The sequence below is a fragment of the Ranitomeya variabilis genome, chromosome 2 (genome assembly GCF_051348905.1).
Source record: "Ranitomeya variabilis isolate aRanVar5 chromosome 2, aRanVar5.hap1, whole genome shotgun sequence".
In the NCBI taxonomy this organism is placed as follows: Eukaryota; Metazoa; Chordata; class Amphibia; order Anura; family Dendrobatidae; genus Ranitomeya; species Ranitomeya variabilis.
The window spans coordinates 679,358,847-679,369,773 of record NC_135233.1 but is presented as its reverse complement, the minus strand read 5'-3'; the positions used below and the strand labels follow the sequence as shown (position 1 = coordinate 679,369,773).

General features: G+C 43.4%; 1 long non-coding RNA gene across 1 annotated transcript; it reads right to left on the bottom strand.

Annotated features, from left to right (window-relative positions):
• Window positions 1-477: 477 nt before the first annotated feature.
• LOC143809826 (uncharacterized) lies at window positions 478-8,853 on the bottom strand. Its single transcript, XR_013222476.1, has 3 exons — window positions 8,827-8,853; window positions 1,398-1,684; window positions 478-1,143 (listed from the first exon to the last, which is right to left on the bottom strand). It is a non-coding gene; the product is annotated as an uncharacterized LOC143809826 (long non-coding RNA).
• Window positions 8,854-10,927: the final 2,074 nt, after the last annotated feature.

The following is a 10,927-nucleotide window of genomic DNA, read 5'->3' as shown; positions in this document are numbered from 1 at the left end:
TTAGAAACAACAATACTAATGTTTTAACTCAGGAAGAGTTCAGAAATCGATATTTTGTGGAATAACAATGATTTTTAATCACAGCTTTCATGCGTCTTGGCATGCTTTCCACCAGTCTTTCACACTGCTTCTGGCGCAAAAATGTAAGCAGTTCTTCTTTGTTTGATGGCTTGTGACTATCCATCATCCTCTTGATTACATTCCAGAGGTTTTCAATGGGGTTCAGGTCTGGAGATTGGGCTGCCCATGAAAGGGTTTTGATGTGGTGGTCTCTTAATTTTTGACAGAGCTGTAGATGGGATTGCTTCTTTAAGATTGTAGAGCAACTCAAGGCGGTTGACTGTGCAGTGTTGTGAAGTATTAGGATTACTTTTCCTTATAAAGTGATCTTTTCTTACACTACATTTAAAAGACCCCCAGCTCCCGTTTGAAGATATGGTGAAACATTTATCTCCATAGACAGAGAAACACATTGAACAGTTGGATGATAACTGTATTTCCATAGCAATATTAAAACAAACAGAAGTAATAATTGGATGTACTTATTAATATTAGTCACAGAAGAAAACCTTTATGACTAATAATTGGCTATTCTTATAATAACACTGCATATGGTTTCTGCAAGAAATCAGAATATTTCAGGGCTTAGTAGCTGTTAGTCTGGAGGCTGTTATTGTGTTAAAATCACAGATGACCAAGACATAGGACTGGGTCACTCTATCAGACATTGTACCACAAAATAAATAAACTTTTCAGATACGCATTTTGGCCTTCTCCAATTTGAATTTTCATTTTCTCTCTTAAAAGCAGTCTTCCTTGGTTCTCAAACTTGAAGTCCATTTTCCTACAGACGTTGGAGCAGCTTGAAGCCATTGTATTTGGAGTGTGTAGGTAAGCTTAGATCATTATTGAGAATGCATTTATTTCTTTTTCCAATAATTGGACAGCATTTTCAACAATCTTTAGGCAATGTTCTTCATACAGCTACTTTCAGGGTTACTGGCAGTGGCAATAATATCATAGTCCTTGATAATATTGACAATCTGTATCATGGGAAGTATTGTGCACTCTAAATCTTTTCGTTGGCCATCCTTGTTATCAGCTTATGTCCAAACTTCTTAAAGAGGTTCTCCAAGAATTCTTCTAAAATAAGTAAATAGCATACATTTAAATATTATTTTTTATTTCTAATCACCTTTAGTTAATAAACAGGTATGCTTATGTACTGCATTCTGTCAGGATTTTAAACATAGGAGCTGGCATGAATCAGTGTTCACCCGTCCCATACCTCCCAACTTTTGAAGAACAGAAACAGGGGCAAAATATTCGACACGCGTAGCGCAGCATTGCAAATTTTGACCATGTCCCTGGCCACACCCCAATACACGCCCATTTACCTTTTCTTTCTACCCTTGCAGGAGAAGTTGCAGAAGGGCGGAGGCAGTGAGGAACATTCAGAAGACGCCTGAGACTGCAGGGCATATACCCAAATCCGGGACTGTCTGCTGTATCCAGTACAGTTGGGAATAGAGATGAGCCGATCGATTCAGGATGCGGGTCAGTGGTACCTGATGGCTGGATGAGAAACCACTAACCTCTAACCTTCCGCCTTCCCGGCAAAACTTTTGGTCACCCAGGGCTGGTACGGCCTCATCTGTGCATCCTGCTCATCTCTAGTTGGGACCTTTTGGATTTATTTTTTGTTCATTAATTCACAGTCGTAGTAGGCAGAACTTTCTCATCTTTATCTAACTTCACTATATGACATCTGACATATAGAGTCAGATGGGTTTAATAGAGAAAAAATATCAATAACACCATTTTTTACACCAACGCTATTTGTTTTACACCATTTACCGATCCTCATAAATAATCAGATCACTGTGTTGTGCAAGTCATCACAATTTCAGTTACACCAAATATGTCTGTTGTTTGCTGTTGAAAACAAAATTATTGCTATTGTTTTTCATTATTTTTTGGTAATGTTATGGGAAGAAAAAAAATCCTCTCACTTTCCCTCTAGAATGTGAGGACATAGGTGATAGAGCCATCATTTCCCATCAGTTGACACTCTCCCATCAATCCCCCTCTGCATCTGAACTCTGTGATGTCTCAGTGCAGAGGGCGTGATGATGTCACTACAGCGTGAACAGAGTCCTAGTCTTGCAGTAATGTCGCTCTTCCACCAGGGGGAGTGATGTTACGTCTGATGGTACTAAAGGAGTTCACCTGACCAGTTATCACAGTCACACACTACACTTCACACTCCAGTCCACCAGGGGGAGCAAAGGTTCTATCTACTAGGCCACTCCTCACACACGGGTAAAACTGGTGGGTTGGATAGGAAGTCAGTCAGAAGCTGCCTGGGTTGGACCCAGAGAGGACCTGTCAGGCAGACAGGGGGAGAAGGAGGAACATCTGAGCTGCAGACAGAGGGTCCCTGTCAGGGGTGGGATCCTGACAGAGACCAAGCACGAGATAGAACGTTACGGAGCTGCGTCTGCACTCCATTGCGGCAGCACCCTAAGAAAGGACAAGAAGCGAAGTATATTGTGGAGAGTGAGAAACGAGATCACAGCACAGGGAGGAGTTCTGCCCCAAGATCGGCAGCCTCCTTCTGAGGCACGTAGCCGGTGGCCGGAACACCGAGGGAGTAATAGGGTCTACGCATTACTTCAAACAACGGCAGGACAGTTAATTCCAAGTTGGCTGCCCAACCTTTAACCTAATGAAGACAACGGAGGCAAATTGTGGGAGAGGGGCGTCTCTAGGGTCCCTATAAAATAGCTCCAGGCCTACCCCGTCATACGGTTTGTCCTATCCATATCATCTGGGGGACAGAGAGAGAGAGAACATCAGAAACATCCACGAAAGTTGTGAGGACTATCCCGTGGTGCTCAGTAGGGAGGTACTACAACACACAGGCGCTAGTAGGAAGGCTACTGATTTCCACCTGGATAAGGGAACTCTGGATGTGCCTTCGGACCGGCCGGACTCTGCCTGCCCTGTGAACGGTACTCTGGACTGTGGACTCTGAAGTCTTCAGTAAAAGGTAAAGAGACTGCAACCTTTGTGTCCTCGTTATTCATTGCGCCTTACGACGTCCACCATCACCACCTACACATCTGGGAAGCCCTGGGGACATACTTCACCTGTGGGAAGGTATACCATCTAGCTGCCATTCCATCACCCTAGCGGACCCCTAGCAGCGTCGGTCACCCTGACCGAATACCACAGGTGGCATCACGAACACCGTACAAACAACTCCACCTTTAATTGGACGCCCCTCAGAAGGGCCACGGACCGGGTCGGGCCACCGTGACATCCCCAGAACCGAGAGAGAGATAGACCCGGTACCGAGTACCCCATTGCCCTACACGTGGGGGCGCTCCACATACGTACTGTGACTATTAGGCCTTCATATGGCTATATGCCTTTAGCACTTTTTGCACTTTACTGATAATCTTATATATGGGTTACATGAATGGTTGTTGCCCTCTGATATTTTTGTAATTTTCTATATAAATGGTGGCCTTTTGGCACTTTTTGCACTTTATTTGCTTGACATAAAAGTATACGCTTATATCATGAGAATAGTAGGCCATTTTCAAAATATGCCCCATAAAATTCTGTGTACATTTATTACTGCCCTGTAGCTGCCTTTTCATTTTTAATTTGATAATTATCTTGTTTAGCATAGTTGTCGTGGTCATACCAATTTTATTGTTGTTCTAATAAAATATTGTATACTTTATCTTTTTTTGTATGCCTCCGTTTTTCCCTGGTATTCAATGGGAATTGTGTATTGATTTCTATGGTTTTTTGAGGCTTTATTATTTGATTAAGGATACGTGTTATACAAGGATTGGTACCTTGTAGTACCTCCTTTTCAAAGTATCACAACTTGTAAACACTCTTTGCAGCCAGACAAGAGTCTTTCAATTCTTGTTTGAGGGATTTTCATCCATTATTCCTTGGAAAATTCTTCCAGTTCTGTTACATTCCTGGGTTATCTTGCATGCACTGCTATTTTGTGGTCTAACCACAGATTTTTAATTATATTCAGATCAGTTGACTGTGAGGGTCATTGTAAAACCTTCAGCTTGCTCCTTTTGAGGGAGTCTATTGTGGATTTTGATGTGTGTTTAGGGTCATTATCCATTTGTAGAAGCCAGCCTGTTTTCAACTTCAACTTTTTTTATAGATGGTGTAATGTTGGCATCAAGAATTTGTTGAAATTTCATTGAATCCATTCTTCCCTTTACCCATGAAATGTTCCTATGCCATTGGCTGCAACACAACCCTGATGCATGAATCACCCCATGCTTAATGGTTGACTAGTTGTTCTTTTCCTGAAATTCTGTGTCTTTTGCAGTCAAGCAAGGGTACTGATTTGCCTCTCTAGCAAACCTATGAGCAGCTCGCACTGAAATTTTGCTTGGTCTTTCAGACCTTATCTTGACTGCAACTGCTCCTGTTAACTGCCATTTCTTAATTACATCCCAAACTGAGGAAAGGGCAACTTGAAAACACTTTCCTATCTTCTTATAGCCTTCTCCTTCTTTGTGGGCCTACACCATTTTCATTTCCAGAGTGCTAGGCAGCTGCTTAGAAGAACCCATAGCTGCTGTTTTTGTTACAAGGTTAGAGGTTTTTTTCAAGCTGGGAAATTGCATCACCTGGCCCTTTCTAATGATGATTGTCAAGAAACCATAACCCTAAAGGCCCCGTCTCACATAGCGAGATCGCTAGCGAGATCGCTGCTGAGTCACAAGTTTTGTGACGCAACAGCGACCTCAGTAGCGATCTCGCTATGTTTGACACGTACCAGCGACCCGGCCCCTGCTGTGAGATCGCTGGTCGTGTCGGAATGGCCTGGACCTTTTTTGGTCGTTGAGGTCCCGCTGACATCGCTGAATCGGTGTGTGTGACATGGATTCAGCGATGTCTTCACTGGTAACCAGGGTAAACATCGGGTTACTAAGCGCAGGGCCGCGCTTAGTAACCCGATGTTTACCCTGGTTACCATCGTAAATGTAAAAAAAAACAAACAGTACATACTCACATTCCGGTGTCCGTCAGGTCCCTTGCCGTCCACTTCCCGCACTGACTGACTGCCGGCCGTAAAGTGAAAGCACAGCGGTGACGTCACCACTCTGCTGTTAGGGCCGGCGCTCAGTCAGTGCAGGAAGCGGACACCGGGGGACGCGAAGGTGAGTATGTAGTGTTTGTTATTTTACATTTTACACTGGTAACCAGGGTAAACATCGGGTTACTAAGCGTGGCCCTGGGCTTAGCAACCCAATGTTTACCCTGGTTACCCGGGGACTTCGGCATCGTTGGTCGCTGAAGAGCGGTCTGTGTGACAGCTCTCCAGTGACCACACAGCGACTAAACAGCGACGCTGCAGCGATCTGCATCGTTGCCTGTATCACTGCAGCGTCGCTATGTGTGACGGGGCCTTTTCAGTCCTAAAACTTGGTCAAAGTTATCCGAGTTAAATCAGGGAATTCAATTGTGTAACACAAGGAAGGGGAAGAATGCCTGGGTGACTAGGTGGTTTCTAACACTCCAGAACTTTAGTTTTCATGTGGAGCTCAGGCCCGGAAAGCTACATGGCAATGCAGACGCCCTGTCTAGACTTCCATGTTTGATGACTGAAGGTGCCAAAACCCCTGGCTTTGGGCAGAGGGGGGAATATGTGAGAAAGTCACTGGCAAAGTACTGGAGATATGATTCACTGAGGCTATTAGCTTCCATGATTTGAAACTTAAAAGTTTCCTCCAGCACACTAAGTGCTGAGAAGGGTTAATCACCCATTTTAAGGGCTGGGTATTATATGAACAACTAAAGAATGCATGGGAGGTAGTTCATCATATCTCCACCACAGAGCGGGGTGTAGAAGGTAAATAGTGTGCCTTCTCAGTCATTAGTTGTTAAGTATGTCTGGAGAGTGGGAGGATCCCCGCAGGTACACAGGCCGAATACCGTTCTGTTTTGTCTTACTGTTTTGCTAGAAGGACCATGTTTTTTTTTACTTTGCACTGATTTATGCTGCATGTATATATCAAATCAGTGGAAGATTTAAAGAGACATTGTCCCAGGTGCAGCCAAGTGTGCCGATTTATCACAGTATATATATATATATATATATATATACATACATACACACTCACCGGCCACTTTATTAGGTACACCATGCTAGTAACGGGTTGGACCCCCTTTTGCCTTCAGAACTGCCTCAATTCTTCGTGGCATAGATTCAACAAGGTGCTGGAAGCATTCCTCAGAGATTTTGGTCCATATTGACATGATGGCATCACACAGTTGCCGCAGATTTGTCGGCTGCACATCCCAAAGATGCTCCATACAAGGCAGGATGGATCCATGCTTTCATGTTGTTTACGCCAAATTCTGACCCTACCATCCGAATGTCGCAGCAGAAATCGAGACTCATCAGACCAAGCAACGTTTTTCCAATCTTCTACTGTCCAATTTCGATGAGCTTGTACAAATTGTAGCCTCAGTTTCCTGTTCTTAGCTGAAAGGAGTGGTACCCGGTGTGGTCTTCTGCTGCTGTAGCCCATCTGCCTCAAAGTTCGACGCACTGTGCGTTCAGAGATGCTCTTAGGCCTACCTTGGTTGTAACGGGTGGCGATTTGAGTCACTGTTGCCTTTCTATCAGCTCGAACCAGTCTGCCCATTCTCCTCTGACCTCTGGCATCAACAAGGCATTTCTGCCCACAGAACTGCCGCTCACTGGATTTTTTTTCTTTTTCGGACCATTCTCTGTAAACCCTAGAGATGGTTGTGCGTGAAAATCCCAGTAGATCAGCAGTTTCTGAAATACTCAGAGCAGCCCTTCTGGCACCAACAACCATGCCACGTTCAAAGGCACTCAAATCACCTTTCTTCCCCATACTGATGCTCGGTTTGAACTGCAGGAGATTGTCTTGACCATGTCTACATGCCTAAATGCACTGAGTTGCCGCCATGTGATTGGCTGATTAGAAATTAAGTGTTAACAAGAAGTTGGACAGGTGTACCTAATAAAGTGGCCAGTGAGTGTATATATATATATATTTATATTTAAAATACATCCAATGGTGCCCAAACTTTTACATGCAACTGTATTAGGAAATGTGGTCCCAGAGTGTCTATCAGCCATATCCTCCTTCTTCTCCTCTCGCTTCCTCAAGCTCAATGTGGACAAATCTGAACTCATTATCTTTCCTCCATCACGCATATCTTCCCTACCTGATCTATCTATCAAAATAAATGAAATCACACTTTCCCCTGTCACCAAAATCCGCTGCCTCGGAGTAACCCTTGACTCTGCCCTGTCCTTTAAACCGCACATCCAAGCTCTCGCCACCTCCTGTCGCCTCCAGCTCAAAAATATTTCCAGAATCCATCCTTTCCTCAATCCACACTCTACCTAAATGCTCGTGCATGCCCTAATCATCTCCCACCTCGACTACTGCAACATACCCCTCTGTGGCCTACCTTCTAACACTCTCGCACCCCTCCAGTCCATCCTTAACTCTGCTGCCCGACTAATTAATTTCTCTCCTCGCTACACTCCTGCTTCCCCTCTTTGCAAATCCCTTCACTGGCTCCCAATTTCTCAGCGTATCCAGTTTAAATTACTAACACTAACCTACAAAGCCATCCATAACCTTTCTCCTCCGTATATTTCCACACTAATCTCTCAATATCTTCCCCCACGTAATCTCCAGTCCTCCCAAGACCTCCTCCTCTCCTCCACGCTTATTCGCTCCTCACCCAATCGCCTCCAAGACTTCTCCCGAATATCACCCATCCTCTGGAATTCTGTGCCCCAACACATCCGGTTATCCACTACTTTTGGATCCTTCAAAAGAAACCTGAAAACCCACCTCTTCAAAGAAGCTTACAGCCTGTAAAGACCACACAGCCACCTCAACACCATTGGAGCTACTGCAACCCTCGACCTACTGTCTCCTTCCCCATAACCCTGTAGAATGTAAGCCCGCAAGGGCAGGGTCCTCTTCCCTCTGTACCAGTCTGTCATTGTTAGTTTGTTTACTCTAAGTGATATTTGTATTTTGATGTAACCCCTTCTCATGTACAGCACCATGGAATTAATGGTGCTATATAAATAAATAATAATAATAATAATAATAATAATAATAATAATAATAATATGTGAGAACATGTTGTATTTTGTGGTATACAGGAAGAAAACGATTTTTCAAACACCAGGAGCGAGACAGTAGCAATGCAGTGACATGACAAGAATCTGAATAACTAATCATACGCTAAAAAGGTGCAAGTCAAATTCATGTATGAGATAGCCAAGATGATTGTCTATAAAATGATGGTAGTCTGACGTTCAAAGCAATTTCATGTATACTATCGATTTCTGAAATGAAAAATAAAATGGTGTTTACCCTTTAAACATCCCATAAAGAAAGCTAAAACAAAGATTTTCTTTGTATTTTTCCTTTACTCATGATCTCATGAACTGCTAGTTTTGGTTGACTCCAACCCTCTACCTGCTAGAAGCAATAAAAATAGCTTAAAACTAAGTAAACAGTCAAATTACACTTTCTATGTACAACTATGCAGGCCATTTTTATTAGCAATTCATTTTTATTGTGTGATGTTTAACGCGTCTTTCACTTTGGTTCATTTCTGATTTCTAGGTTTTAATAAAGAAGGACTATACTATGCCAAAGCATTGGGCTTATGACTTTTCCCCTCTTACTGGATATTACTAGAGGTCAGTTCTTTCTTCTATGATTTATGTGAGCTTTAACATCATAATACACTCTTGATACTCACCTGTCCTGACTCAGAAACCAGCTCTTGGATCCTTTCCCTAAAACCATTTATCTTTGTGCAGCTCCATGCCGGGATACTGCTGTGCCCTTGCAATTACCTTTGACAGACTAAAGCCCCCGTCACACTAAGCGAGGTCGCTAGCGAGCAAGTTTTGTGATGCAACAGCGACCTCAGTAGCGATCTCGCTATGTGTGACACGTAGCAGCGACCCGGCCCCTGCTGTGAGATCGCTGGTCGTGTCGGAATGGCCTGGACCTTTTTTTGGTCGTTGAGGTCCCGATGACATCGCTGAATCGGTGTGTGTGACATGGATTCAGCGATGTCTTCACTGGTAACCAGGGTAAACATCGGGTTACTAAGCGCAGGGCCGCACTTAGTAACCCGATGTTTACCCTGGTTACCATCGTTAATGTAAAAAACAAACAAACACTACATACTCACATTCCGGTGTCCGTCAGGTCCCTTGCCGTCTGCTTCCCGCACTGACTGACTGCCGGCCTTAAAGTGAAAGCACAGCACAGCGGTGACGTCACCGCTGTGCTCTGCTGTTAGGGCCGGCGCTCAGTCAGTGCAGGAAGCGGACGCCGGGGGACGCGAAGGTGAGTATGTACTGTTTCTTTTATTACATTTTACACTGGTAACCAGGGTAAACATCGGGTTACTAAGCGCGGCCCTGCACTTAGTAACCCGATGTTTACCCTGGTTACCTGGGGACCTCGGCATCATTGGTCGCTGGAGAGCTGTCTGTGTGACAGCTCCCCAGCGACAACACAGCGACTAAACAGCGACGCTGCAGCGATCGGCATCGTTGTCTGTATCGCTGCAGCGTCGCTAAGTGTGACGGGGCCTTAACTCAGACAGCAATGTGTTATCTAACTATTTAGTGAGCTTTGCATTCAGTTCCACATGTACTTCAGGAGTTTGCATCACCGTCCATTTCTCTCAGTTGGCTAATCATCTCTTCAGTAAACTCCTGCTTGTTTATAATCTATCTGCATTTACTTCCCGGCTCAGACATGCCGCTTATAATTTGTTTTCAGTAGGCATACCAGAATATTCCATGCTACACTGTTGCTGTTCACGCTACAAATGCTGCTGCAACAGTGTGTAAACGTTTCTGCAAGCAACTTTCAAGTTTGCCATTTCATCACTTCTACCTGTGTTTAACTATTTGTTTGCTAATTGTCTGTCCCTGCTATTGACCATCTGTCTGATGATAGGATACAACTCTACAATTAACCATTTGTTTGCTCCTTGCCCTGGACTGACTTTACTTCTACAGCTCTTGTGCAAATCCACACTCTTGGCAATAGTGCTGGGTTGAACAGACTTTAATATGCATGGTGACCTTTTGGCTGCCTCATGGCCAATTAGTCCAGAAGAGCACTACTGCAATTCACAAGAGTCCATGTGCGGCATACTACCTCTTGTAGACCGAGCCATCGCATTGGCATCATCATTTTCCTTTTGAACACAATAAAATTAAAATTTGCTTTCGAAAGGCACTTCTTTGCAATGGTGGCACTTATATGCAAGTCTCTACAACACCCGTCTTGGCTTGATCACTCATTCAGAAGCTTTTATAATATTCCGGAAGGATTTTCTGTACATATTTTGTACAGCCAGGGAATGCACTCATTACATTTTATAGCTTAATGTTATGCCGTAAGAGAAAAAGCGCTGCAATGATTTTTATAGTCTTCAGCAGGAACATTGAACAATCCAGGGACCATTTCCCTTTTTCTTTGAGCTCAATATTGAGTTTATTACCCCTCTTGTCTGAGCTGTTACCTTATTTCCTTTGCTTTCATAATTCTTTTTGTCCTTTTTTCTTTTGTCTTTACCATTAATATCCTGACACACTTATTGTGCTTTCTTATCTTTTTTACAGTTTTCATCATGTGAGACACTTCATGAGCAACATTCATAAGCACAAATCAGTTTTACTTATAACGCAGATGTAATAATTACATCGAGTTGACTGATTACTTATCTATAAAATAAAATGGGGCAGTGATAGAAATGAGATAAGAACTCTATTAAATAATTCATATAGAATTTTTAGGAATGAGAGGAACATGGAGAATACAAACAACTTGTA